This window comes from Lichenostomus cassidix, chromosome 2, assembly GCF_008360975.1.
Source record: "Lichenostomus cassidix isolate B80296 chromosome 2, HeHo_3.0, whole genome shotgun sequence".
NCBI lineage: Eukaryota > Metazoa > Chordata > Aves > Passeriformes > Meliphagidae > Lichenostomus > Lichenostomus cassidix.
Genome location: NC_139482.1, coordinates 110,529,378 through 110,554,614, shown reverse-complemented (window position 1 = coordinate 110,554,614; position 25,237 = coordinate 110,529,378). Strand labels below are relative to the sequence as shown.

Sequence of the window (25,237 nt, the reverse complement as noted above, 5' to 3'; positions counted from 1 at the left end):
GGGATGGAGCCCTCGGCCGGAGCCCTCGGGCGGAGCCGCCCAGCCCCTGCCCGGGTCGGCCCGGGACGCTCCGCGCGGTTCCCGCGGCCCGCAGCGGCCCCTCGGTCCTTCTCCCTGCGTGTCATCCCAGGGCACAGCTCTGCGCTGAGCCAGGGGCACTGAGAGCTGCTGCGTTAGCTACTCTCCCCACCGTGGGCAATGGGAAGAGCAGGGTGAAGCAGACAGGTACTGTTGCGGTAAAGATTTTTGTTCTGAAACGCGAGCGTGGCTCTGCATATACACTAATTTCTGTAGTGAAGCCAAAGGAATGATCCCCACTCTCACGGCAATGAGCAAAACCTATGATCGTGTAATCTTGGTAAAATTAGAACTAAGGCCAAGACAGATCACAAAATTACTTTTACCTTCCCAAGATAAGTGCACAGCTCCTTTACATTGATGTCATCATGTCACATGGCAAAAGCAGTCCAGCAGTGTGTGTCCTCAGCTGTCAAAATTGTCAACAGAAAAAGTAACAAACACCTTTGGCTATTCGATTTGCTCCTGCTCCATGACCGATTTTTTTTTCTTTTTCTTTTTTTTTTCCTTGCAGGAGCTGTGGGTAAGAACAGACGTGTAGTGTGTGTAACATCATGTTACTGTCACATGTCTGCTTGTACAGTGCATTCTATCTCAAATGGTAAGGACATAGCTCATAATAGCTCCTAGCATATTTATAAGGATGTAAACCATACTGCAGGGAAACTGCCTGTAAAACAATAGCCTCATAGCATTTGCAACAGGTAAGCATAGTGTATTTTCACAGGCTTTTTACTGATGTGCTGTCAAAGTCTTGAGAATGTGATGGTCTCTCCTGAGCAAAGATTGAAGGTGCATCACTGAGAAATCTGCAAGATTGGCACAGGAAATACTTTGCAGATGGGTTTATACCAAGCACTAGCACCAGTTACCCCATACGCTTATCTTGTTACATAAAAAGCACTGTAAGAGTAGTACTCACTGTTGCAGCTCCTTGTTTATGGATACCTAAATGTATTAGCTTGTTAATACTATTAGCTATTAGCTCATGGTATCTGTCACATCTTTTCCTGTCTTAATAAAATTTCCATCTTGAGTTTTGTTCTATTTTTGGGCAGTAAACATCTGCAACACCCCATTTGTTTCTGTCACCGTAAATGCCCTCACACTGAGCTCTCTTGAATTGTCAGATCCATTCCTGAAAGAAGCTTCTTCCCATAGAGTACAGGAAATGCTCTTCTTGGGCTGTGAGAGTGGGCATTTGTAGCAACACCACTGTGTCCTAGACAAAGTTAGTAACATTATCATTTGTTGTATCAGTTATTCTCTTTCAGTTTTAAAATCCTGTTTTAATCTAGTCATAAGTTCGTCAAGGATGTTATCAGAAAAGCTGTTTAGGCCCTAACATGCCCATGGTGCAGGCTTTGTATTTGGCAGGAATACAGACATAAGTAGCTCTCTTGCAAACCTCACATACATCCATCCTTTTCAGAGCCATGTCAAAACACACAGGAGCTGGGGAACACCAGGTCTGTAAAACTTTCAATTGCTTCACTGCTGCATGCATTTGATATTTGACTATATCATTTATCATACATGGTCATTTACCACTTTTGTTTTGGAGCCCTCTTTAAAGCACTGGAATAGAAAGTACTTATTTAATGAGAAATATTCCACCATTTCTCTCACTTAATCTATCATTATGTCCTATCGTCTTTTCTAGTAAAAATACAGAATTCTCTGAATATAGAACTGCAGGTTTCACCAGTGTTTTTTCTTGCATGCTCATTCTGGCAGACTGTTTCAAAAATACTGGTACAATTGTTTTAAAGTATTGCTACAAAACCAAGGCATGCTATATCCTTCAGCTAACAAGAAGGGATTCTGAAACCCACAGGAGCTAAGAGAGTTATCCACAAAGCTTACATGTCTCATATGAGAGCAGTTTTGGACTTAATTTTTTTATAACTACTTAGCACTAAGCCATATTTCATTTACCCACTTATAGCTATCATTTACTTCAGATCCAGATTTAAGTACTCAGTGTGTTGGTAAATCAGATTCTCAATCAGACAGTGGAAAAAAAATTGGTTAGTGGCCACCTGCGATGAATCTCAGTAACTCACATAGCATCAATTACAACCTCAGGGGCAAGGTTACAATTTAGCTTTCAAGACAGCATTCAATTGCCTTAACTACTGACCTGTTCTTTTCTCCCTGGAAGCCTTGGCTGCATCACTACTCAAATTCTGTCATGAATATGGAAGTAGTCCTGCTAAATGCATGCTATATTCTCTTGAATATAACAAACTCAGTTCATACCCATGCTTTATGCAGAAAGAGGCAGGAGCCCTATGAAATAAATAGTACATAATCCCCAATTTTGTAAAAATGCATTTACAAAAGGTACATTTCCAGCCCTTTGTCTGATTAATACCATGATCTTAACAACAGTGTTAATATAACATTTGTGTATGCATAACTATTAAATAGACACAGTACTGAATTACATGTGATCCAATGAAACGTGGATACTTATCAGAAAGTAACTTTAAATTAAAAATAATGAAATCAATATGACTGATTAAATGGATAAATCTCCCACCTTATCATGCCAGGATCACCTGATCTAACCCTTTATTAGACATTAAAAGCAAAACATCAATGTCACAAAAAGAAAAACAAACAAACAGGCTATATTGAGTTACACTTTGAAGCTGACCTGTTAATTATTCACTAGACAAAGTTTATCTGATAAATTTAGCTACTCTTTCACTTCTTGGAATATCTGTGACCATGGTGCCAGGCCTTCTGGGGACTTGTTTTGGGTATTTTCTTCCATGCACTTTTATGGCAATTTTTTTTTACTTCTCCTTGCCACTTAACCTTGTGAATTAGTGTGGCATTAGGAGTAGTGTGGCATTAGGAATTGTACAGTGTTGCTTCATGGCTCTGTTCTTTGAATGATTGTATGGGTACTCTGACAATGTTTACAGAGAGGTTAACAATTTGAGTAAAAGCATTTTTCCACATCCGTATGCAGAAAGGTACAGTTTTGGCGCATGAAGGTTGAGTATTCTCTCCCCACAAGCTTCTGAAAAAACAGATTTTGCACCTTTTCATAAATCACAGAATCACAGAATAGCCTGAGTTTAAAGGAGGGACCCAGAAGGATTGTCAAGTCCAGCTCTTAAGTGAATGGAACATACAGGGGTCAAGCCCACAACCTTGGCATTATTAGCACATTGCTCTAACCAGCTGAGCTAATCTCAAAGTAAGTCCTATTTCCCAGCCACAACTAACAGTTCTTTCAATTTTTTTACAGAAAGTATAAATCACTCATTTTTTTTAAGGGAATTGTGTCTCTGTTTGGCCATATGACTCTCCATGAGAAGACCCACTTTCCCTGAATAGTATTTTGTAACAGACTAATTATTCACTATCTCAGCAAATTTTCTCGCATAACCTGTTCTGTCAGCTTTTGGAAGGAGTCTGTAAAAGAGGCTTGCATTAAAGAAATTTCTTAGTTCCACTATGTGAAATAAAAAAACTTCACCATGCAAAAATTACTTATCAAAACCTGTTTAGTTTGTTAGCTGTTTCCAAGGACCACTTTTTTCATTCATTTTACTCTTCAAATATTCCTCCAAGCTAATATTCCATTCCATTCAGCAGAAATGTAAGGCTCATCTACCAAAACCATGAGGAGCTGAGGTATTGATGAAGAATTGAATAGCAGAGTGAGAGTTGGCAGGGGAATGGAAATTCACGTTGTATGAAAAGATACATAGGGCTACAGAGCTGCTGGGGAGACCCTGAGCACAGAAGGGTCAAGAAACGTTTTTCTTCACCACTGCAGTATGTGGCACCACTGCAAATCATCTGCTCTGTAGTGATGACTGCTCCCAGTGATGAAGTGATCGCTTACTGGGAGCTCTGGCACTTTCTTTCATTGTTATTATTTTTAGTCTTTACTACAAATGTGAATATAAACTTAGGAAAAACAAAATAAACACATTTAATGAAGAGAAAAATATATATAATTTTTTTTTTTTTTATTCCTGACCATTTAAGATATTGGATAACACTGAAAGCAAAAGGAAACTACTGAACTCTGGAGTGCATGGAGTACACCTCTGAATGATGCATATTGCCTGAGATATCAGCAAAAGTAGGGAAAACTATATTTTACATACAAACTGCATGGCCAAAATACTGAAAAAGACTGTGCATTGCTAAATTGTTAGTACATCTTTGTGGATTTACAGTTAAATGCTAGTTTTCCAAGGCTGAAAGTTACAAAGTTCTCGTTTTTCAGTCCAATTCATGTCCAATGCAGCACTACACTCATAAGAAAAAAAAGACATTTAAGCATTTGTAATTTTAGTTTTATCTTAGCATTTAACTGAAACATGTTTTTCTTTGGATCCATATGCAACAAGCTGCACAAACTTGATAAATTTCTTCCAGCAAGGTACATATTTTATGTCTTTCTCAGAAGGCATATGAATACTTGGACTTCTGTTACTTTTGTTTCTCAGGTATTCCAATGAAGAAGACTTAAGCTTCCAGCATCACCAAATATAGGAGTTATAAATTATATTCCTACCAAAAAAATATGTAATTGATTGGAATGTAACTGAATAAAGCAAAATTGAAACCTAGGCATGTTTTTGTACCATTTTAATATGTCCCTGGAAATTTATTGATCTATACAGATGAGAAAAGTTGGCTTGTTATTCAATTTCATATCCATTACAGAGATGCAGGGCCAAATCATGCATAATTTAGTATTCTTGTCTCTTTTGGTTCAAACAAACATTGAATAGCATCCACTTTTTCAAACTGCTGTTAGGAGTACTGTGCATTTTGATGTACACACACATACTCTGCTCCCATTCACTTCTGTACCTACTCTCTGTGTCCTTTCAAGTAGAACAGTAGACTCAGGCTCACCAGATTGAACACAACCTGGTACCTCTGCAAAGGCATTCTAGGAGGTGGTAGTAGCCCAATGTGCCCCACAGAGCACAGACACTATTTCTCAGCACTGAGACATGCCACCCCTCTGGCATTCTCCTTTCTTGACTAGTTGTTCTGTCACCAGGCCAGATGCTCAGAATGGAGCAGCATGAGGTGCAAAAGGAATCGGGAAACTTGTGAACAAGAAGCACAGATCCATAATTTTGCAACTGGAAAATTTCCCACTAACCTAGCAACAGAGCTGGCCCAGGACAGCATGCACCACATCACAGAGCAGAACTGTTCCAAATTTAAGAAGCCAAAGTGCACTTGTACAGCTGTGTTACAGCAAACTGTCAGACAGCTTGAAGGAGTGGTGGACTTACACCTACATGGTGAGGTTGTGACAGCAACACCTGACGAAACATGAAAGCTTTAATTCACTCACAAATCCCACCAGCCTGCAGAGGAGGAACACTGGCTGTGTAGGATTTATCACACAAGGACATCAGGTCAGATCCTCAGTTTATTATGCTTGTTGTTTCCTTCTTCTCTCAAAATTTAACCAGTTGACCTCAGAAGTGCAAACACTGACCAGGGACTCTGCCTTTTTTTTCTAGACTCCCACACACTTAATTTCATCTGAAATAGTAGTTTTAATATGCTTAGTACCATTCTTTGGCCCTGAAGACAACTGGTATGAAATGGCCAATAGCCACTTTGTTTTATACTGCAAAATAATATGTTTACAACCAAAATGGTGAAGAATTGTCTCTTGCTTGTGTTAAAACCCAAGCTGCTTGGCAGTTTTTTGGGAAGAAGCCAGGGAAAACCCTAAACCTAAGCCATTCCAGGACCTTTCTAATATCTTAATAGTACGCACAATCTTGTTCTGTCCCCTGACAAGGTTCCCTGGCATTAATTTAAGGTGACAGCACCCAAACCTGGTGTAAGAGATCCAGAGTCCAACAAGCTAGCAAACAAAGGAGTCTCTCCTAATCATCCATTGAAAACTTACCATGTTTAACATTTGAGTGTAGATGGCTAATTAGCATCCAGTTATTGTATTTCTTTAGATCTTAATGAATCTAATGCAGTGCTGTTTCCATTTCCACAGATGCTGCTGGTGGGAAGTCTTTCTCTGAGGCTGCTGCAATGCTGCCTCCACACACACAGTGCCAAGTCTTTTAGCACAGCAAGGGCTGGAGCACAGTCCCATCCACACAACCATGGAGGGCCTTCTGCCTTAAATATACAACATACCTGAAGCAAAAAAGAGGAGAACAGGAACTGCTAATCTCCACTTCTGTGACCATTTAGGAGACAAAAAAAGGGGAGCTAAAAGAGCCAGATAAGCAGCTTCTTGGGAGACCATTCTTTCGAGGCTCAATCTTAATTGACACCATTGCTGAGCCTCTTAGGCTTGTGTCAGCATGACTTACTGACACTGCACTTCAAGTTGGCTTTATGAAAAAGGAAAGGTAGCCAAGCTGAGCACTTCACTAGGCAAAAGTGCCCAGCATCCAAGCAGAATTTGCTCCAACTATGAACTCATCTCACTGGCAGTGAAGGCATAGTTGGCAGCATTTCCTGGAGCTGAGAAAAGACAGTGAGGAGCTTCTTCATGTCCCACTTCATGTCCCCTGGAAACTCTTGACATGATTTGTTTGTTATGTGTATTTTATCTGCATGTTTTTGTTTCCTGTCTTCTTTTGCTTCTCTAAGATTTTTTTTTTTTTGACTTTGACCTAGAATTCCCTTTTCTTGTCTGGATAAACATGTTTGAACTCTTAAAGGCCTGGTGATCTATCTTGGTATTCAAAGTATTCTAGGGCTCCTAAGGTTTCATCTCCTTGCATGACCAGCTGTTGCAAGGCAGCAGAGACATCTCCTGTGGAATTCAGGGTCCAAAAATAGAAGACAGCATAAAAAAGAGAGAGAGGGCTCCAAAAAGCTGAGAAAGGCTTTCAGAAAATGAGAAAGCAATATAGCCCAGATAGAGACTCCATTTTTAAACTGGAAACTTAGTTTTAACAGTTAGAGGTATCTTGTTCAAGTATGCCAGAACCCAAAATCTGGAGGTCACAAACCTGGGTCAGAGTAGCAGAAAATGACTCTTTGTTCAAGGCAGGGAAAAAGTTGTTTCATAGAACCATGGAGTAGGTTGGGGGTATAGATAGCCATGAGGAAAGACTGCTCATTGAAGGTCTTAGATTTCTTGCTAGTAAATCCAGAGTAACCATAGAAGACTTGATGGACCAAGGACCTCTTTTTCCAATGTGCTTCATGGTCCCAGGGTGTGAATGAGGCAGTCAAGTTTAGATTAGCAAACATATGACAAATTGTGCAATAAAAACCAATAAATGTCTCACCAAAGTATAACGTGGGTGCAATTGGTTGGTCTGTGTCAGGATATACTGTTTACATGCTGCAAGGCTTGGCAATCTGAGGTCATATTCACTGCTACTGAACCAGTAAATGTACCAGTTTGAAGCAGTATTAGTACAGTCCTAGAAACACAGAAGAGGAAATTAAATAAAAGATGGCAAGGGATCATTTAATCCAGTGTTTCTTAATCTGCAGGATGTATTTTGCCAAGGCACTAGCAGGAAGACATAAACAAACCATTCTCACCACAGAGCTGCATTCTGTAATGAGTGTGTTAAATAAGACCAACTGAGTTAAGATGTGTTGCTTCGATCTTCTTCCTCTTATGACACAATCTGCACTGACAGGTGTTTGTCTACTTCCTGTGACACTGAATCATATCAAAATTGATGAAGAATCACAGGAATTGCCATTTAGAGTGATGTGCTGCTGATGGCGAGGGTCTCCTTGAGGTGACTGGGAGTCTGACCACATTGGTGGTGCTGCAGGTACCTCTCCTCAGAGTGACTAGACAACTCTGAATACAGCTGCTTGACACAAAACACCTAGGTCCTTGACTTTCACTTAATTCTTATACTTAAAATAATTTCCAGACTTGCAGAAGTTTAATCTATTTCATTCTGAAAAATTAGAACTTAGGTCTACATGCAGCCTTGCAATTTCAGGAACACAAGTATACTTGTAGTATGATTTTATTGTCTAGGTTCATAGTAGGTTTTCCCAGCAAATGCCAATATTGAAAAACAAAACTTAGACTAAAGGGTCTAAAGATTAGAGTCGATAGTGCAGTCAAAGTTTTACATAGTTTAATTGAGCTTTCATGTTTATTTTCGTTTGGTCAGTGTTCTTCTTCTTCTGATCAATAGATCTGTTGTCAAGGGTTGAGTTTATCTACTTTCTGATTTACCAGTGAAAACAGCAATAGGCAGTTTGTTATTTATCTCCATACTACTGAAGTACTGAAGTTGTAATGTGGTCTTGCAAGGGTCAGTCTCAGCTATGAGGAGTCTGATCAGACAGAAAGTGCACAGCCCATTTCCCTCATCCCATTTAAATTCAGTTTTTTCCTCCCTCTTCCTTGCATTGCTGTTAAATTAAGATAACTGCAAGTTTCTCAAGTGAATTCAAGTCCAACAGATCCTTTATAAATTTTGAATGGAAAGTATTTCACACTCTGTGTGAAATTTGACTTTTGGCAGAATACTGGAATTGGCAGCAACTGAAAGATATACTAAATAATTATGTATGTGATCACAGGTTATGATTACTGCTAATTTGTCCCCTCCATTGCTCCTTCTGTTTAATATCTTGCATCTGTGACAATGCAATCTACTCCCTTTGAAGAATTTTTTTGAGAAAAGCAAGTTATAGAAGACCACAAAATTTTAGGAGGCCACCAAAACTGTTTATATACCAAAGCTGCAAAAGTTATTGTAGAACACATCAAGCTTTATAATGAAACAGAGCAAGAAGGTGAAACAATTACTCCAATAAAACTGGAAAAAAATAGTTGATGGTTAAATACTCAAAAATATTCTAGAGGATATGATACACCACTGGTGTCTGTCTTGTTGTAAGGTTTAGAGAATTAATATAACAACCCACTCAAAATGGGTACAATGAAAGAAAAGTGAGAGCAAAAGAAGGTGGGAGAAGTGCTGGATTAATTTCACATACCATTGTCAGAACAAATGCAGAGAATAGATTGTTTGAACTCTGCAAGGAAATCTTGAAATATCTAGGACTGGTTTATGCAAATCTGAAAATGTCGCCTCCACTTGGTTTATCTCATTTTCCTCCAATTAGATTTTCCAGCAGCTTAGATTCTCCATATCAGTCAAGAGAGGATAGTTTATAATTGGCTACAAGTGTTCATATTCACTCCTTCACCTCGGAGAAAATGAACTACTGTCAGCAATTTAAGGTGGTTATCAATCCTGCAACCACAATCTTAGGTTGTCTTCACTCATTAATGCAGCAGCTGCTGCTAACCTGAGAGAGAACTGCTGCCACATGATATTTGATAAAACTCCTTCAAGCCCTTTCAGGACTGCCAAAAAGGTACTGGCCTGCAGTTTGAGAAATAACTCTTAAAAAGAACAGCTTGCCCTTATACCTATGGTTTTCTTACAAGTCACCTTTGGGCAAAAGTAGTTCTGTGTGTCTGAAAGAGTTTTGGTATTGGAGTTGGGTCATTCACAGTGAGGTTAAAGTCAGGCAAGCTGCCAGAACAAAGTAGTTTTGCTCAACATTGGCTTCAGCTCTTGCACATCTGCTCTGTAATTCACCAGCTTGGTGCTGTCAGCCTTTGGAAGGACCAGTGCCCGAATAGAATACAAGACAACTACTTCCAAATACTTCAGAGGATCTGGGTTCAGCTACTTTTTGGTTTAATAACAGAGCTCTAGCCCTGTAATCTCATCTGAGTGACCCAGGGATACCAAACACCTGAAGTTAAAGCTTTTTTTATGAGTATTGTTGGAGAGATTCATTCTCAAAAACCCATCCTTTTTATTTTATTCCCTAAAATAATATTTTTATAGTTTGTATAAACTACAGTTTATATAGTTTATATATTTGTAATATTTTTACAGTTGGGTTTTTTTTTTTCCTAATTAGCTCTTTCAAGAAAATATTCACAGATAAGTGCAGCTCAGATTCAATGGTGTAAATCTTTAGGCATATTCTTCTATGCACAATTTGAAATATGCAGAATTTCAGGCAAATGTGGACAAGATGGTTATGCATCAATCAAAGCAGGCACATAGAGCAGGGGAAGCTAGTCAGCAATAAATTAAAACCCAATAAGAACAAGTCCTATGCTCAGACACTCACATTTTGCACATCATGGCTGTGATTTTGTCTGTATATCACAGATACAGTTTTATAATTTTTATTTATCTGAAAGTGTAGTACTTGTAATAGAGACATAAAATATCATCTGAACCAAACAACATTCCTGAGTATAAAAGCAGTGATTCAGATACAGTTCATTAACCTCATTTATTTTAATTGTAACCCAGTCCAAAATTATATCCTTTTCTATTACACCATAATGGCTTCTTTAATTTGCCAGAAATACAAAAACTGAGCAAAAAGAAGATCAGAAAGTCTTACTGACAAAATTTCAGTTTCCTCACAAAACATGGTTGCAAAATATTGTTCTAACAGAAATTTATACCAAAATGTAAGTGATTTTATGGCTTTGAAATTGATAGGAACTTTGATAGTTCTGAAATTGATAATGTTTAGCAATTTTAAAGCTCTCTCTCATTTCCCTTGACTTATTAATTTAAAGTTTCTCAAATTAATTGTTTAAACTCAAGCACTTAATCCATGTCAACCCTTTCATTTGTGCCACTGTTAAGTAAGCTTAGAAATAAGCAGTAAATAGTGTAATTTGGCCCTGTCACTCCCTCACTACAAACACTGGAGCTCAAAACCAGAAGACTGAACTGCTGCAGGTGTCTGCCCAAGGAGCAGGGCTCACAGGAACACCAGGGTGGCCCTGGCAGCACCGCAGAAGCACAAGAGGAGCTGTAAAGCAGCTGTGTTCCCACTGAGTGAGCTCCTCCCCCAGTGGTTTCCCTGCTGTAGTATTCCAGGTAGTAAATGAAATCTGGCTCACCCTGTTCTTTGCACTGGCAGCAGGCTCAGCTTGGAAAGGAGCATCTCGTGGCTGCCTTATGGCTCCAAATTCCATCTTCTGTAATTTTGCATCTTGCCAAAGGATCATTAAAGTAATTTTTGTCATTTTTGGTTTGCAAGAGGAAAAAGGCACAATCTTAATAGGCACCTAAAAGAACTCACATTTTTTACTTCTTTTTTTTATTGCTTTTTACAGAATGGAAGATCTGAAAGCAAGTGATTGAACCTCAAGGATTCTGTAGTAAAGCTTGGAAATGCACCATTAGCACAGGCCTTTTATAAACACACATATCTGAGCTATGTGGAAATCAGACACGGGCAGATATTTGCCTGTTCAGCTGTTCCTTTCATGGATCTGCAGTGCTGCAAGACAAGCAGGCAGCATTAACCCTGTCAGGACTGTTCCCAGGACCATGTAAGGAGGCCCCAGGCTGCAGTGCCTTGTCTGTGTCTGCAGTTCCCTGAGTTTGCCACAGGCATGTTCCTGCTTTGTCAAGGATGAAGTCCTCAAGGCTGTGACTGCAATCATGCAAGCTCTTCAGTCTCCTTTGAAAGATGTCTCTTGCTCCTGCACGGGATTCCAGGGCCTGTAAGATCACTGCCTGCTGCTACCTTACAGCATCTACACTCTGATCACTCCATTACAGCAAACTACAGCTTGTGAGATTGACAAAGGAAAACAGAGGCAGCAAAAAGCTCCAGGTGTCTCCAGATTCAAGGACAGTGACATCCCCCAGGTGGTTTCTGAAGGTTGTTCGGCTGCTGGATCTCCTTCACTGTGCTCTTCAGAAGTTGTGCCAGCACCAAAGGAACCTCTGTGATTTTCTGATGCACTAAAAGCATGGCAGATGCCACCATCAAACTCAGTTTTGCCAAGTCTTAATAGTTCTGGATATGCATCATGAGCCCCACCTGGTGATTTACATTCACGTGGTGGTAAATTCTGGATACAGAAGATTGCCTTCACGGGTCTATCTTGAAAACTGCTCAGTGCTGGAGAGGTATCACTCTTCCTTCTCTTTCCATTTTCCAAGACTAGAAATGTATGGGCATTTTTTTCTTGAAAACCTTTTCTGCCAGACTCCTTTGGATCCATGGCACAGCAGTCTGGTGTTAGTAAATCTGTTGTGGCTGAGGATGCAATGAAAGTCTGCAGGCCACCACCACCTGCTATTTTCCTGTCTGGTGAAAGTCTACACCATCCTGGACATCTTTGCTGTATTCAGAGGGCATAGCACACTCAGTTGTGCTGCATAGGGTCACAATGACATTTTTCCCTGTCCAGTGTTCCCTAGGCAAGGCCAATGATTAACATAATCTCATGGGCAGACAACTCACAGGCAATGCATGCACACAAGACTGAGCCATGCACACATCTGCTGTAGGTAGAAAATCTACAAATAATATTTCTACCCTATTATCTTTCTTTTTCCTGTTTTCAGGTCTGCATATATAAAAAAAGAAGGTGTGCCCATTTCAATACAATCTATTTAAAAATTTTGACCAAATCTTCAGCTGGAATGCATGACAATAACTTTTTTCCCAGTTTTTTTTAATACAGTTTGACAGGTAAGACTATGAAAGCAGTAGCTCATTATTTCATATTTATGAACCAAGCTGAGATTCTATAATATCCTGTCCTGATGTGATCTATTGTTGTATGCTTATTTCCAGCCACTTTTATCTGACTGCTGCTAGAAATTCTACCCACAGGTGCTGATGTGTTGCCTTTGAATACAATCACGTATTGTTGCCTGTTCTCTCAGTTTGATTTATTTTGGGTGATAAATGAACATCTTGAGGCAGTCATCAGAGTTTAATTTGACTGAACACATCGTAACTGAAAATCACAATTTTCCTAGAGCACTGTTGAAGAGCAGCTAGTCATTTCACATTTACCCATACATTGTTGGCTGTTTATTGGTTCTCTGCAACATGCACCAAAATCCTTTTTGAAGTATTTATGGCACTACTCACGTATCTTACTATCAAGGTTTTATAAGCTACAAGCAGCAGGGAAAAATTTACTCACAGAGCATGTGATACTGGGAAGAAGACAAATGCAGCACGGTTACCTGTACACATCCGAAAATATGCTAAGTTGCCTCACATACTATGAGAGCTAGAAAATCCTGTATAGCTGCATATTATCAGGTTTTTTACTTTCTTCTTCCCCCCTCAAAGCCTCTGGAGAGCCTCAGGTTTGAGAAACACTATGCTCTCCCTTGCAAGGTTTTTTTAGCACAGCTGCATAGAGGTCTTGTTCTGCTGTTACATTGATGTAAAACTGTTGTCAACAAGGAATTCACTTCCAATTTATAAAACTGGAAATGGTCTGTTTCTTTTCCTCTTTGCTATTTTTGCTTTCCTTTGCCGTTTTTTCAGCTCATACAGGCCACACCTATTGAGCTGGAGCCCTTCCTCTCGTGTTTCATAGTTTCATTTAGTTTAAGGACTAGTAAATAAACTCATTCAAGCTTCTGTACAACAGCAACCACAGGATATTGGCCTCTATTGAGCCCAAAGACTTCTCACTGGCTGAACAATATCTTCCAGGAGGCACTTGATCTCACTTTGAAGGCAGCAAAAGAGGGAAACCCTGACACTTCCTTTGCCAACCTGCCTACATTTTCCTGTAATCTCAGTTTTCCATTTTATAGTCAAAGGCATCCAGAATGATATTTTTCCTTACTTTTGGTCACTGTTAATTGCTAAGCACATGCAGAATTCTAGTAAAGCTGATACTCAAGAAAGAGGTCTTTCTTATTATAGCAATCCCATCAACTAGAGCAGCAGTTGATTTTAGCAGAATTTATTTACTTTAAAAGAGCAAAATTTTCTGGCTGAGTTCTAATGCAATAGAATAAGTATGGTCAGATTGCATATAAATAATTTTCCAAGGACCAGAATCTCTTTGCTATTTTCATAGAAACCCCACCAGAATGCTCTTCCCTCTGCTGTAAATCAACCCAGCGCCACTGCAGGTTTTACACTCTGGGGCACATGGGCTGCACCATCAGCTTCTCTGCTGGGACATGTAGGATTCCAAGGGGACAAAAAGGAGCTTGGGTTGTACATTTTTCCTCTAACTCTAAAGCTCAGCACAGCAAGGCATCTTTTGTGCCATTGATTCGTCTCAGAAAGGATATGTATGAACTTAGACAGCACTTCTGTGTGGCAATCCCTCTATACCACTCTGTACCTCCAACTTAGCCTCTGTATAGGAAGTTTAAAACTTACACTGTCCTCACAAAGGTTTTGAACCCTCAAAACTAGATCTTTTGAAATATGATCCTTTGTACCTACTTGGTACTGGTTTTAGTACTGTGAGATAAAAGGAAAGACTTTGTTGTAGTCCTCAAAAGTCAAAACCCCTTGCTAGGACCACCCTATAGTAGCTGATGCTTTAGATAATTTTCTGTTCAACTATTTATGCACCATTTTTCTGATAAGCATATTTATTTTTGCCACAGATGCACTGAAAAGACTGGCATTTTCTACCACTTTTGAGGGGAAATACGTTTTTACGCCAATGTTTGGGTTTCTTTAGTTATTCTCTGTGCATCCCATTCCAAAGAAAGTCCTGGAACAAAGTTTTTCCAGTTGAATCCATGAACTTCCTCCGAAATTAATTTAAAACTATATAAAGGAAGAAAAAAATAACTGTTCTACCTGCTGCAATAAGCAGATAGATCTTTAGGGAAAACCATTTGTGGCCTTGCCTTGCTTTGAAACCATCTTGGGGTGCTGTTGAGGAGTATTTTTCACTGCTAATGCTTACAAGTCAGGAGAGCAAGGTAAAAAACATGGTGATGACAACAGCTAGGTACAGATTCTGTGCTGAACCTCTTTAGGGAAGTAACTTTCAAAGATACATGTGGAAAAAAATACCTGCTTAATTCATATTAAAATATGTTGTAGCGTACATGTTCTGTGCAGTTTGACCTATAGATGCTATTTATTCAGTCTCACTGCAATCCCTCCTGCAGCTGCCTTATGTTTTATGGGGTGGCTTAATAGTACATGATGTAATTATGAGTAAATCTCTTTGGAAGGTGAAGTGACTTTTACATTTTAAATAGCTTATAACTTCTTGTGGAAAATGCTTTTATTTTATTTCAAGCAAAACCTCAAATGCTGGTTCTGTTGCATCAAGGACTGCTGCTGTCAGTCCCTGGCATTAAGTCAGTTGGAGAGGGACTGAACTGGTGAGGGAGTTCAGAATATTGCTCCATCCTCCAAAAATGTGTTGAAAACAACATCATGTACTTTTCAGCTGTAACCTCTCCTGCCTTTCTTCCCAGCATCAAGCGAGTGAGATACAGAGGACTGCTGGAAGAACCAGAGCAAATATGCATTAGAGTGTCTGGAAGCACAGCATGCCAAGTTACATACTGCGCTGCTCAAAGTCCCTTGGAATTCTGAGAAACAGGAAACAACACTAACCTTACCCTGAAAATCCCTGTTCTTCAGACATAAACAAAGTTCTACTGTCTGCCCAGACTTCTGTGAGTAATCTCTACATAGTACTCTTTAAGGAAAATCTGACTGAAACACAGTCTCCAGTGAATATCAAACTAAGAATGAGTACACCTTCCATAAGCTATTGTAATTCTTATATCATTCCCTTGCAGTGAAATACTCCACCCTATAAGCTGAGCATGTGATGGGCTGCCAGGCTCAGAGATGCCTCAAGCCTGGCTTTGTGAGGCAGGCAGGATGAAAGGTCTTCCAATGCCATGAGACACACTCATGACTAAAGGCCTGCCTTGGCAGGAATATCAGCCCAGAGTACAAGGCCAGCTCAAGGCCTGTTTGAATGCTCATCCATAGTGGCAAAGCTCTGCACTTCAGACTGAGCTGTACACGAGGTTTTACATACGCTGTCAGATTAGCGGGCAGTTTTCAACTCTGACGTTATTGATGCTCATGTGGAGGAGGGAGCTCATATGGTCCTCCTGCTAAAACTGCCATTTTCTGCACTCCAAACCATATCTGCCCAACTCTCTGTTTTTTTAATTTATATTCCCATGAATTAAACCCCGTGGGTATTATTCAAGTAGGGTAATTTAAAATAACCAGTCAGTAAAGTCTAGCCGTAAAAGAATATTATCCTGTTTCTGCTGAACCACAAGTAGGAGGAGCAATAGGAATAAACTTTATTCCTATTGCTCATCCTACTTTATATTTCCAGACAAGGTATTCAGCTGCCTTGATACGAAATAGTTCAAAAGTAGATTTTCTTCATTTAAGATATGGAACGGTGGAGTTGTATTCAAAAGATCTGTGTCAGCACCTCCTTGTTTCAAGCGTTCATATTAAAAAACATTATGAATGCTATTTTACGCCTGTATGTTCAAGCCAAGCAATTTATGGCGTTTAAAAATTAATACAGATTGAAAAGCCTTTGATAATGCAAAGCTCAGCACTCTGGATTTCCTTTTGCTCCTTTATATGTGCTGCCAAAATATTTGCTAACCAGCTGTAACCTTCAGCCCAGTTTCACTGGGAACTAAAATAGACTGTTGTGCTGTGGATGTGTTTCTCTGCTTTTAATTTGCTGTTCACGTATACTACAGCATGTAGTAACCAAGAGCCTTTTGTAGGGCAAAGGTAACCCAAAGGAATACAGGGAAAACAGCAAGAGGAAAACATTGAAAGTTGAATCCTACGAACAAGCAACATCCTCTGACATTTAGGTAAACCCAAGTTCAGATTTCTGAACAGAACACTCATGATCATGAGTCACATCTAAAGCATTTTCTATACAATCTCCTTTTTTTGTTGGCTATAAACTCTCTATATTCTGATTTCATGTATAAGGAAGGATTTTTAATGTGTATTAATGTATAAGCTAACATACTTCAGGACCTCACCACAACTATGAGGAAAATGAATTATTTTGATTTTGCCTTCTTTAATGCAGCTTAGAACTGTTTAAATCCTCCTGACAATAGGCAAAGCAAGCTAGAATATTTCTCTTGGTATGTATTAATAATCATATACAGGCCAAATGCTAATTCAACTAAAATCCCCTTGATCAGGTTAACTGAAAAAAAAATACTTCAGGGCAAAGTCTTATAACTGTAATTTGCAATATGCAGCACCTTTTGTCTAAGGGTTTTATAAATATTAAAACCCAGAATGCAATACATCATTATAGTCTTGACTAAAAGGTGTATTTACCATCAAACAGAGTCAAGGTCACACTCACAATTTCAGAATTCAGACTGTTCCGTGATTCAACAGCCATGTCCCAGAAGACCAGTGAGAAAAGGAGCCATTGCAAACTGGACAAGGTTGCCCAAAGGTAACAATTATAGGCTGCATCAGGCTGCAGAATAAATGATCTGCACCATCCTGATTAGCCTGCAGATTGGGAAGGCATTAAGCATCATTGTATTGCAAATTCCTAATTACATTCGGCCTCATGCAAGGTTCTTTGTCTCTGTGGCTGGAAGCCATAATTTGGGCTTTTCTCCCTATTTTAGGCTTCTTAATGTATTTTTCACAGAAAACCAATGGGATATGTCTCAAAACCATATTGTTTTAAGGATGTGTATATTCTGGGATTCCTAGCAACATGAAGAATACCAAACCTCTGTGGATTTTAATGGCTTAACCAAGTTTGTTAATACGGGGTTTAAAACTGAGAAAGAATACATCTTTGCTGCTAGAAACACTGGGAGAGTTCTTTTCTTAACTTATTTTCTGTTGTATGAAAACTCTCCCATTGCCATTATCTCTATGTGCATGTGCAAGTCTTTTTAAATACTGCATTTAGAAACAAAATTTTCTCTTAATGTACTCTCTCTGTATTTATGTATTCTAGCACATGTGCTCTACCCTGAAACTAAATGCTGAAAAGTCACACATACATATATAAAATTCATAAATACAAATTACATTTAAGAAATTTACCATAAGACTGAAATCAGCAAGTTGCCAGAGGAAAGCAAAGTACTTTACAGAAAATGAAGAAAAAACCCCTCGCTCTTCTTCTTCAGCCTTATGCTCTGATGTCAAAGAGAAGAAAAATGTATTTAAAGGCATGCTTTCATCAGGAATGCTTTTCTTGCATGCAGACATGCCAATCTTCTACATTTATAAAATATACATGTTCTGAGGAAAAGAATATTTACTCTTCTACTGATAGAAGAGAATAATTTGCAAAAGTTTGAATGGTTATGTTTAAAGCACTGAGGTGGACTGCTTCTGTGGACAGCAGGGGTTTTTCTGGTATCTGTTACATGTCTATCAATATAGAGTTGTTTTCAAACTTGTTCAAGAACAAAAGAACAGAATCCACAGGCTAAACACAATATACAGTTATCTCCAATTTCTTCAATTTCTTTAAGAAGCTTTTGAATCCTACTGCAAACCATGAGTCTTGTTTTCATTATCATGTCCTATATTCAAAATATTAATGTATGCATAGAAGTAAAGGAGATACTGTAAGGATTCTGAAAGAAATAAGTGTAGGATTGTGGACGTCTCACAGTTCTGCCTAGCTCATTACATTATTTTTATTTTGTTCAGTTGGTGGGGATGGGGATTCTTTGGCAGAATAATGTGTTCGCTGATTTAATGTGGACACAAGCATAAAAGCTAGAAAATTAATTGTTTGGACAAAACCTGCTGATTCAACCACTCAGCAGTATTTCTTGTTCTTAAAATTATCTTGTATCAACACATATTTTTATTACTTATATATGCTATAAAGAATGAAGATTAAGATTATTCTTAGATTAGAGAAGGTATTAAACTTAAATTTGCGTACTTTTCTAATTTTCTAGTTTACCTTTAATATAAAGGAAGGGTGAGCTCTCAAATTTCAATCCCATATGAAACACATTGAACAACTACCCTCCATTGAGGAAACCGAGATGGGTTAGAAATGCATTGAAAACAACAGAAAGGAGGAAAGATAAAATGTCAAGTGAAAGATAAACATGTTTGAACTAAATTCCACTTTTACCTATGTGGATACAGCTACATGGGCACATCAGTGTGCTAGGTTATGTCATGGTCCACTTTCTCCATACTGTACATTAAGCCTGAAATAATTTGCCCTGTACTGAATGTCAAGTCAACTGCATTGAAGAAAAGTATTTCTGGGACTAACATGGGAAATTACATTTTTGAGAAGTAAGGGAGCGTACAAAATGAGAGGACATTACCGTCTCTGCATTCAGACCCTCACACATCCTGCTCCTGGAGGCTCTGCTCCTATGAACCCACTCATACATTGACTCACCAACTAACAGCGCCTCATATGCAAGATCTAGAGCTTCTTTTTTGAAGGCAGGGCCATTAGCCTTACCTCTGTGCAAGGCTCTGCAGCTAACAAGCCCCTCTAAGCACCAGGCTGTCTCCATGTACAGCCTTGTGCTGCTCCTGTGTCTCTTCTGAGTCACACCGTGGCTGAGCTCCTGCCAGGTCACCCAAGGCACATGGTGGTCTGACTTCCATGCTGTTACCCATTACACAGAGCTCTCTAATTGGGTCAGGAAAACAGGGAGAAGTATTTTAATTAGTCAACCTGCTGTTCCTTCGTTCCTGATGTACTGTGCACTCCTCCTGCACAGACATTTCTTATGGAGCAGCTCATTGCTGACATGCCTGTGTCCTGACTTGACTCCCACTAACCTCCCTAGGCAGGCAGTCCTTCAGCACTAAAAAGGCAGCTCTGGAAGGGTGTGAGTTTGCTCTGGTTGCTTTATGAGCTGACACACAGACTAGCAGGCTCAATGACCATGTCCTGCTAACCTGACCCATCACATAGCTAGTGAATGCCCAGTCTGTGGCCAGGGCAGAGGTAGTACAGAGTATCTGAGTGCACCTGTTTTGTGAGTTTGCTCTGGTTGCTTTATGAGCTGACACACAGACCAGCAGGCTCAATGACCATGTCCTGCTAACCTGACCCATCACATAGCTAGCGAATGCCCAGTCTGTGGCCAGGGCAGAGGTAGTACAGAGTATCTGAGTGCACCTGTTGGGTGATCATGTAGCTAAAAGCACCCACAGGGAAAGGTGGTGTGGAGATGCCAGCAAGATTTCAAAAAACACTTTCGCTTTCTGTTTGGGAACCTGTAAAGATAGATAACTCAGTGCATAAGTTTAATTGAACAGGCCTCCCAACTTTGCTAGAGTTGGGAAAACAGTATGAACCATGTCACAGTGTCCATATGTAGAGCACTCTCCTGAGAGTATTCTGCTCTTCTGCAGCATATGCTTGTTGCAAAGAGAAAGGTAATAAAGGTTTTTGGGTTTGTTTTTTTTTTTTTTTCTCTTTCAAGCAACAACAGGAAAAGAAGCAAGGTCTTACACTGCAGCCAGAGATAAACTCTCTAATGGCAAGATCATTGAGTAATGAAGACTGCCCAGGGAGCTATAGTGTCTGCCTCACTGGGATTTTTTAGAGCAGGACATAACACAGCCATCTGTCAAAGATGATTTATATAGAGCTTATTCTGCCTTGGAGCAGGGCATAGTCTAACTGACCTTTTTGGATCCCTTCCAGACCAGTTTTCTGTTATTCCCCATGCTAAGATGCTTCTGTAAATATGAAGTATGCTTTTATGTATTATATTCCTTTAGTACTCAGGGGGAATAACTCTTACCTCTTATAATTTATCTGTTTCCTGAAGCCAGTTCTATTTCATTAAGCTTAATTACAGTTTAATGCACATTTCTTCATTCTATATGTACAGTATTCACATATCTATATATATACATAAATTAATCTGTAACTCTGCAGTACTGGAACATAGTCACCCTTAGCTTTTCTTTTAATCACAGCTCTGCCAGAGTCTAGCATTAGGTCTCTGCCCATATCTGTCCAAACTGTAAAGGTGAAGGATAGAGCTCATCATCTACAGAGATGATTGTTTACATGTTGTTAGTTGAAGCTGGCAATTAAAGCCAGGCTGAAATGTAAGAAAAAGCTGTAGCGCAGGCAAACGAGAAAAAAAATCCACTTTCTGTAAAGACTGTCTGATCAGTGCCACATGATGGAGTGCAGCATCTTTGGTGATGACCCTGTTTTTCTCATCCACAGCTATATAGAACCCAATGATTCAATAGGTCATCTTAAATTGTTGTAACTGCATGGTGAGATAGGCAAAGGCAGACTATTTTGCACTAGTAATTTCTAATGTTGTCAAAGATATCTTGAAAGCAAAAATAAATCCTATATTAATGCATAGTGCCACAGTCACCGTGTCCAGTTCATTACCTTTTTCAAAGGGTTTTTTAATGGAAATTATCACTTTCCATTGAGTGTTTAATAATCCAGACTCAGATTTTCTTTGTTGTTCACAAATTAGCTTGTGTTAGACATTTAATGCATTCTCCTTTATATTATGCTGATCACTCACAGAATATCTTTTGCAAAACCAGTAAGAACCAGGTTTTACATGCTGTGCAAAACAGGATATGCTGGCAGATTCTTCTGTGCCATTGAAATAGTTCTAGCATGTTGACAAATTAATTAATGACACTATAATAGAGGGTTTTCTGCTCAAAATCTCGTCACTTCCTTGAACATAAATTATCTTTACATACTTTCTATTGAGACACATAACCAAGTAAGCTATTCTTCACCATAAACCAGTCCCAACCGTTTTTTTTAAAGCATGCAGATGATCTAGTGTCGATCTCCCCACTATTTATATTATTATTAAAATAGGTGTATATGCATGTGCATATGTATACTTAGCATTTAGGGAAGTCTTTTATTATGCTTTTTTCCTTGAAAATCCATGAAAGGGGGCAGAGTTGGGATGACTGGTGTGTAATGATTCACAGCACTAGTTGAGTTATTAACTTCAGTCCATACCAAAAATTCTTGCTTTACCTTTTTCCCCATTATCTCATCTAATTGTAATGAGGCCTTTTAATTTTCTTGTCCTTGATGTACAAGGGAGCTGCTGAGGTCAGGAACAATCTTCTCCTACTGTCTCTCCCCTCCTGCAGACCGAAGAAAATTAGAGCCAGAGCATGTGCATTACTGTTTGCTCCTTCTCCTGCTCAAGTTTTCATCAGGTCCTTAGCTCCTCTTCTCAAAGGCTGCTAATGCTTGATGTCAGTGGGAAAAAGAGCGAGCCTGTTTCATATGCATGACCCGTTAAAGAGGGCATGCCATTTAAGGTGAGCTGGCAAGTAGAATGAGATCACTGGCTGCATATCCATAAACACACAGAACAGGGTCTTGTTTCTGGGAAAGGTCATAGCATGCTTTCTAACCATGTGGATATTCTTTCTGCTTTCCAGAGCAGGCTGCTGCACTTATTCTGATCTGTGGACAGAAGCCCTGGTCTATGCCAGCCCCAACTCCACACTCAGGAATTTTGTGGAAAAGATTACTTGCCCTGAACTGAAGCTGTGCCAGAAAGAATGCTAACAATTAATTCTTTTTTGTTTCAACAACATGATGCAATTATGTGATGATTCTTGAGCTAGTTTCCTTGTCCCATGTCATTTATTTGAATAGTTATGGAATCAGTTTCTACACAAGGCACAAATCCTAGAAGTCACAAAAAATCATGTGCTCACAGCACATAAAAAAAGGGTCTATATCTCAACCATAGTAACAAAAGCAACCCTGCTGCTACCATTTTCCCTCATGGAAAGCACTCCCTCTGGATCCATACCAACACCATGGTAGGATGTATACCTATATAACAGAAACAAGGCTAACAGTAACACAAACTCTTTCACTCTGCAAGATCTGATATGAGCTATATCTTCCCATTAACTTGTCCATGTACAAACACAAAGGAAGACACAGGCATACTGTTAGACACCCAATTTACAATCAGGCAATTTACTTAGATGTTGCTGTGAATGAGTGTCTGGTCTTCAAGGAAGTACTACAGATCATTTTCCCAACTGAACATTTTCCAGCATCTATGGTATATGAATTTCAACAGATACTTTTTGCTTTTATAATGTTTTAACAAAATGAAATATTGCTGGCTATTTTTATTACTGTAAGTGCTCTTGGGTAATAAACTGATTAATAAAGTTTTGTGATTGATTTACTGGTTTAAAATAGGAAATCAATACATTTCATTAACAGATTAGCTAATGGCTTCGTATTATCTACTTTGTGTATAAACTTAACAGAAAAAGGCTTTGATGCTTTACTACATCCACATGGAGAATCTGAGGCTGTGGGTCTTATAAAAGGTAAGTTACTGCTCTCTTAAGTACCAGCCCATGCTTATTTAAAAATTTAATGCCACATAAAGGCTTTTGTACCTGCCACACTCTTTCCTGTCTTGTCCTCACTGTGCCCCACACAGAATTTTACCAAACACTGTCATCTCTCTTTAAGGGAAAGGCAGTGTCCTGTTCTGCTTCTGGAGTGGCAGGGCCATCACCAGCAGATGCACAAAATGTTGGCCCAGGGGTGTTGTTCACTGCCATCATCATTCAGTGTAAGGTCACTCTGTAATACCGCAGAATTTGCTCTCTGTATTTGTACTGCTAAGTATAATTTAAAAATAATAATAATTTGTGCACTTTTTGTACTACAAATTCTGATTTTACAGTCTTTTCTCATGAGAAATTGCAGCTGAAATTTGCCAAGAGTGTGCTTTTGATATTATTTGCATGCTGCCATTAATGTTAGGATTTCTTGCATTTCAACATGTAAGAAAAAAGCAAAACTACATTCCCTTCTCATTAAGGAAAAAACTGAACTACATTTCCATCTCATCTAATAATTTTGGGTCTCCAAAGTGTTTTTCCCTTTCAATTACTATCAAAATTATTAACAAGCCCAAAATAATTGGGGTAAGAAAATTTAAGCAATGAAATAATTTTTTGTTATTTCAGTCTGAGTCTTGTAGTGTGCTCATCAGTTTTGAAATTAAGGTTATTAGCCTCCAAAGCAACGACTTTCAGCACAACAATGACAATGCATTTGCACTCTTCTTATTAGCATTAATGAAATGTTCATCACCAGCTCTCTTATCTTCAAACCTATAAAACTTGTGCTTATGCTTTTGTGCACTTCTTTGTTTTTATTTAATTTGCCTGCAGTTAAAATCTATATTATTTTAAAAACACCATCAGAGCTTTGGTACTTGGCTGATTTACCTGCTCAGCTCTGAAAGGGCAGAGATTACTCGCCAGGGCTGCTTGGAGAATATTCATTAAGGAACAGAAGGGACAGAAAAAATCTCAGGTCCCTGGGAGACAGGACAGTTGTCTCCTACATGTTATTTAAAAAAAAAACCAAAACCTCAACAATCTAAATCACCTTGGAAAGATAATGGGTGACAAAGAGCAGCTGTTCTTTTTATGATGAACCAGCCTCAACATAAAAAAAATGTTACAACAAAAGTGAGCCTTGGGAGCAGAAAAGCATCATGATGCAGATATTAAGCTTGGTGGCAGGTGTGACCTACAGTGAACTTTATCCTGTTTCTGTTCATCACTTATATGACATTTGTAATCATTCTAGTCTTTTAAGGACACTGAGTTGTGGTTATATTTAGGGTTGAGTTTCTTATTTGTAAAAAAAAAAAAAAGAAAGCACAATATCAAGCAAAGACAGCAGCTAGTACTGACCCCTTCATGATGAAATAATAGAGCTTTTCATTGTGCTGACTTGAGCCATATAAGGCTGAAATTAAGAAATAACAAACATAACTGTTTAAATGTTTACTTGTATAGCACAGCTGTCTATTGCAAAATGTTGTTTGGTCAAAAAACAAAGTGTTCATTTTGAGTATGTTTCTGGTGGAAAATTATTAGACTTATTCAAACTCAAGACACAGTGTTTAGTATTGATTCTTCCCTACAGTTCCATTTAGAAACTTAAATTCCAGGCCATAGAGGAAAATTTGGAGCTAGTGTTGTTACAGCAGACATTACCAAGATTAAGCATTTGGACATAACTTGGGAGAAGAAAGCATTTTAGCATGATGGTTTTGGTATTTCCAAATCAAAATTCTCTGGAAAATTTCTCTCCCGAGAGAAACTTAAAGTTTTATTATTTAGAATGAAAACGCTACATAATGTGAGAATTTACCCCCAGGGTAAAATCTGGTGTTCCAGCCAGCTCAGCAGCCACTCACTGTCCCCTGGAGCACAAGTACCCCAGAGCCCTCACCCTCCAGCAAGAAGTCAGCAGAGTGGCAAGCAGAAATCTCATTAGATGGCACTGCTACAAAACTATTTTAATAACAGATTTAAATATAAGAGACCA

At 38.9% G+C, this 25,237-nt stretch overlaps 1 long non-coding RNA gene across 2 annotated transcripts; it reads left to right on the top strand.

The window, feature by feature from the left end:
* The first annotated feature begins 48 nt into the window (after window positions 1–48).
* Window positions 49–23,517, top strand: LOC146441985 (uncharacterized). 2 transcript variants are annotated; one of them, XR_014850114.1, is made up of 4 exons: window positions 49–236; window positions 11,213–12,401; window positions 15,321–15,524; window positions 22,291–23,517. It is a non-coding gene; the product is annotated as an uncharacterized LOC146441985 (long non-coding RNA). The 2 variants fall into 2 exon arrangements; XR_014850115.1 differs by having other exon boundaries at window positions 11,213–12,017; window positions 22,291–23,513.
* The last annotated feature ends 1,720 nt before the right edge of the window (window positions 23,518–25,237 follow it).